Raw genomic sequence first — 5,285 nt, forward strand, 5'->3', positions numbered from 1 at the left:
ATTTTTAGTAGAGACGGGGTTTCACCGTGTTAGCCAGGATGGTCTCGATCTCCTGACCTCGTGATCCGCCCGTCTCGGCCTCCCAAAGTGTTGGGATTACAGGCGTGAGCTCCCCGCGCCCGGCCGCCTAATCTTTTCTAAATCTGATTTTCTTTTCCTGATCTTTCCCTTTCAATTCTAACACAAGAGGAAAATGAGACTCAAGGGAGCAACTTCTGAATTACAGAACCACGTGTGGGTTCCAAAGTCTGAATGCATAAACTACTGGTGAGAAATAGAAGTAGGCAAAAATTAAATGATTGTTCAAGAAACCAGATGTTATAAGAGATAGAAAAGTAAAGGTAGAAAAATCAGAATAGAAAGGCAGGAAGACTACCAGCTGGTCAAACTGATAATTTGTTAAGACCAAAATACCAACACAAAGTTTAGCCATGGAATTGGGTAGTTTTCACTCCCTCAGAATCCCAAATGAAACTTTGGACATTTTAGAAAGATATTAGCATGACACAATTATTTCAAGAAACTACATGCAAAATCTGCGCATACCACGCTGATGTGTAATCAGAAAACCAGCACTCAGGGTGGAGTAGGGGGCTGTGGTGGTGGTGGTGCTAAAATGTTCTGAAAAGCTCTTCTTTGTCTACAGGAACATGTTGTGAAAGAAATCTAGAAAAGAAAGAAGAAATTAAATGTAGACCCAAGGAGAAATACTGGGTAGGATGTGGAGGGACGACTCCATGTTCTGTAAATTGTCTTTTTCCTAACTAGACACCAAATACTGTCTCAAAAAAGAAAAAAAAAAAAAAAAGGAACACTCTTAAATACCTCTTTGGTAATTCCCAAGCTGTTATTCTTGTCTAGTGACAGCTACCATGGCTGTCTTCAAATAAGAAAAGCGGCAGTCAGAATGAAAATGTTAGCAATCCGAAAATTTTTGAAAATGTCTTTTAATTTTCAAAATAAAAAACCCTGAAGCAGTGCTTTTAAAGACACAGGCAAACTGCCAGCCATTTGTAATTTCCAAGATTACTTTGGAAAGGGGCAAAGCAAAGCTTCAAGGCTGGGTCCGTGGTGCTGGATGTCAGGATGATACTGAAGATGGTTGGCAAAATCTGGTAATATCTGCTAATATCTCTCTCTCATTTTCCCTCTGCCTCAGGCTAATGTTAAAACATACTTGGCGATCTGTAGAATGTAAGAGAAAATTTAGAAAATGTTTGATATGAAAGAGAAAATGAAGGATGTTGAGATAATAGGGAAAAACTTTATAGTAACTCTGCCAATTTGCCCCTTTTATTCTAAAATAACACAAACTTGTCAGACTTTTCAACATTCTTTGAATTTTTTTTTTTTTTTTTGAGATGGAGTCTCACTCTGTTGCCTATGGTGGAGTGCAGTGACACAATCTCGGCTCACTGCAACCTCCACCTCCTGGGTTCAAGCAATTCTCCTGTCTCAGCCTCCCAAGTAGCTGGGACTACAGGCCTGCACCACCATGCCTGGCTAATTTTGTATTTTTGGTAGAGACGGGGTTTCACCATGTTGGCCAGGCTGGTCTCGAACTCCTGACCTCAGGTGATCTGCCCCGCCTTGGCCTCCCAAAGTGCTGGGATTACAGGCAGGAGCCACCACACCTGGCTGGATTTTGTTTTTCAAGGACTATTTACCACACACCTACTTTTCAGAATTTACTCTCTTGGGCACTAAGAGTTTTAACTCATGCTGGGCTGTCTGCATATAAATCACCCTGGGAAGGTTTGTAATACAGAAGTTCCAAGATTCCATCTCCACTGATTCTATTATAGAGGGTCTCTGTGGGTCCCCGAATTCCCAGTGTTTAAAAAGTTCCAGATTCTGACATAGGCCTCCACCCCCAACCAAGATGTATGACTTTTTGCTACAGGATAAGGCAAATGTGGGTCCTCTGAGAAGCAGACATCAATATGGGATTACTCATGCAAGAGATTTGTTAGGGGAAGTGATTGTGAAGGGAAAATGGGGAGGGAGCTAAAAGCGTCTGAAAAACCATCAGATTGAGATGTGTGGGTCTGGCCCCAGGTGAGGAGGTGAAGGAAGGAAAAGAGTCTTAGACTGCAGTGCAGTTCCATAAAATTTCAGCAAGGCCACAAAAATGATCTGCCAGAGTCTCACATGTCCCAGGAACAGGACTGCCTTAGTATCCCCGCCATGCTCAGTCATTGCCTGGGACCAGCCCGTAGGAAGTGTGGCCTTGGCACAAACAGGGTGAAGGATTTTACCTTAGGACTGTTACTCAGTTAGTGTCCCCACAGTCAGAGGTCTGACAGGTGCCTTTCACCGCAGCCCCAGGATATAAGGTACGACATGGAGCTCTCCTTCAAGCAGTTTACAATTCAACTTTCAGAATGTAGAAACGCGGGGTTAGAAAAGACATTAACACTAGTTTAATTACCTAGGGCTTAAGAAGGCTGAACAGCATCCCTGCTATTCTTAGATACCTTAGAGTTGGCATATTCATACCTCCACGGGGAGTAGTCCATCTTTGGGCACTTCTGTCTGTTAGAAAGTTCTATTATGTTGTGACAAACTGTGTGTTCTTGATGCTTTAAAAATGAGAAATAAGGCTGGGTGTGGTGGCTTATGCCTGTAATTCCAGCACTTTGAGAAGCTGAGGTGGGAGGATTGCTTGAGCTCAGGAGTTCAAGACCAGCCTGGGCAACAGTGAGACCTCATCTCTACTAAAAAACAAAACATAGCCCTTTGGGCTCGGACTTAGTTCGCGGCGACATGGCCAAATGCACCAAGAAAGTCAGAATCATCCGTAATTGTGGGACCCGCTATGGGGCCTCCCTCCGGAAAATGGTGAAGAAAAACTGAAATCACCCAGCGCACCAAGTACATTTGCTCTTTCTGTGGCAAAACCAAGATGAAGAGATGAACTGTGGGGATCTGGCACGGTGGTTTCTGCATGAAGACAGTGGCTGGCGGTGCCTGGACCTACAATACCACCTCTGCTGTCACCGTAAAGTCACCATCAGAGGCCTATAATAAGTGGGTTAATTTATGTAACAAAATTGCCTTGGCTTGTTAACTTTATTGGATATTCTGATGTTTGCATTGTGTTAATGCTATCATCTCAGCATGCTTGAGATGGATTCTTTTAATTCAGTTTCTTTTTTTAGTAGTCAAATGATAAAATATGGCATAAGGATACAAGTCTTCCAAGTTAGGTATATCTATTAGCTTTTTATAAGTCTGTTCCTGCCAGTTTGACTTTGAGACACATTGGAGCAAACTGCACGCTTTAGTGTTTTGTTTGCTTGTTTGTTTTTTGAGACGGAGTCTTGCTCTGTTGCCCAGGCTGAAGTGCAGAGGGGCGATTTCGGCTCACTGCAACCTCCGCCTCCTGGGTTCAGGCAATTTTTCTGCCTTAGTCTCTCGAGTAGCTGGGATTACAGGTGCCTGCCACCATGCCCGGCTAATTTTTGTATTTTCAGTAGACAGGGTTTCACCCTGTTGGTCAGGCTGCTCTTGAATTCCTGACCTCGTGATCTACCCATCTCGGCCTCCCAAAGTGCTGGGATTACAAGTGTGAGCCACTGCGCCTGGCAGTTTAGTTTTAAAATTACAGTTAATATTTTTTTAAAAAAACTGTTTTTAGGCTGGACATGGTGACTCAGGCCTGTAATCCCAGCACTTTGGGTGGCCGAGGCAGGTGGATTACTTGAGGTCAGGAGTTTGAGACCAGCCTGGCCAACATAGCGAAACCCTGTCACTACTAAAAATACAAAAAATAGCCCGGTGTGGTGGTGCGTGCCTGTAATCTCAGCTATTTGGGAAGCTCAGGCACCAGAATCGCTTGAACCCAGGAAGCAGAGGTTACAGTGAGCCGAGATCATGCCACTGTACTCCAGCCTGGGTGACAGGGAGACTCTTGTCTCCAAAAAATTTCTAAAGGTAAAGGATATACCAAAGAATATACGTATACAGCCTCTTCTATTATACTTTTGGTGTTTTCTTTGACCTATGCTGTATTAGCGTTTTCAGGAAACAGTATGAAACAATTATAATTTCCCATGAAATGTCTATATATATATATATATATATGATGATTAGCCAGGTGTGCTGGCCTGCACCTATAGTCCCAGCTACTCAGGAGGCTGAGGTGGGAGGTCACGTGAGCCCAGGAGGTTGAGGCTGCAGTAAGCCATGATCACACCATTGCACTCCAGCCTGGGTGACAAAAAGAGACACTGTTTCAAAAAAAAAAAAAAAAAGATCCTCAGGAATAGAAGAAACTTTGGGGATATGTGCTAAATCCTCTCATTTAATAGTGAGAAATCACACCCACAGAGGATAACCAAATTACCCAAGGCCACAACATACCTAGTTACAGACAGAACTGGAGCTAATTTCTAGGTCAATTGCTCTTTCTACTCCGCAGTCAGTTTAATTTTTATTTTAAATTTTCATGGAAAAGAAAATTTTTGACAAGTCTATTGTCACACACAACAAGTTAATCGCAATGATTCAGATGGTCTCCAGTTTATTTAAAAGAAGTTGCCACATGCCCTCTGAAATTACCTTTCTCAAACATCCTGTGAAGAGTGAAGACATGTAAGAGAAGCAAAGCCAAAGATAATTTCCAATCATCTAAAGTTGTTTATATTTAGTAGAAGGGCCAAAAAACAGTATGAACTACACCACCCCACCACCTTCCCAAACCTTTATACTAAATGGTAGATGACTATTCATGTAATTTGGTATTTTACATGTTTGTTTTCTTTAGGGTTTATTTGGGAGGAGTTGTTTCTCCACATTTACAAAGCTTTGAATTTTGTGAAATACATTTCAATTTTAATTTTGAATTAAAAAGAAAAGTTGGAGTACATTTTAAAGCTTAGGTCTGAGCTTCAGTTAGCAAGTACTGCTAGAGAAGTCTAAAATAGAAACAATAGCGCTTTGGCGCCACCTTGTGGTCAAATGTGAAAAGCTAGGAGAAAAGGGTTATGCAAATAGTATAATAAATCTGTGAGTTGTATGTATTTACAGAAGGCAGTGTGGGGATCAGTGCGTGTGTGTGTGTGTGTGATGAAGTCCTTCTGTCTTTAGCTTTGAAAGGAAAATATCATATTATAAATTCCAATACTGCCAATATTTGCAACAAAAGTGATTTTAATTTTGTTAGCAGCCATTCTATTTTATAATTATTGATATGTTCATGTATTTACCTGGCTGCAGAGATACCATACTTTCTAGGTGTCATCACGTGAGTGACTCCTAACTGCTTCCACCCTTGGTAAAAT

This window comes from Mandrillus leucophaeus, unplaced genomic scaffold (assembly GCF_000951045.1).
Source record: "Mandrillus leucophaeus isolate KB7577 unplaced genomic scaffold, Mleu.le_1.0 Scaffold700, whole genome shotgun sequence".
In the NCBI taxonomy this organism is placed as follows: Eukaryota; Metazoa; Chordata; class Mammalia; order Primates; family Cercopithecidae; genus Mandrillus; species Mandrillus leucophaeus.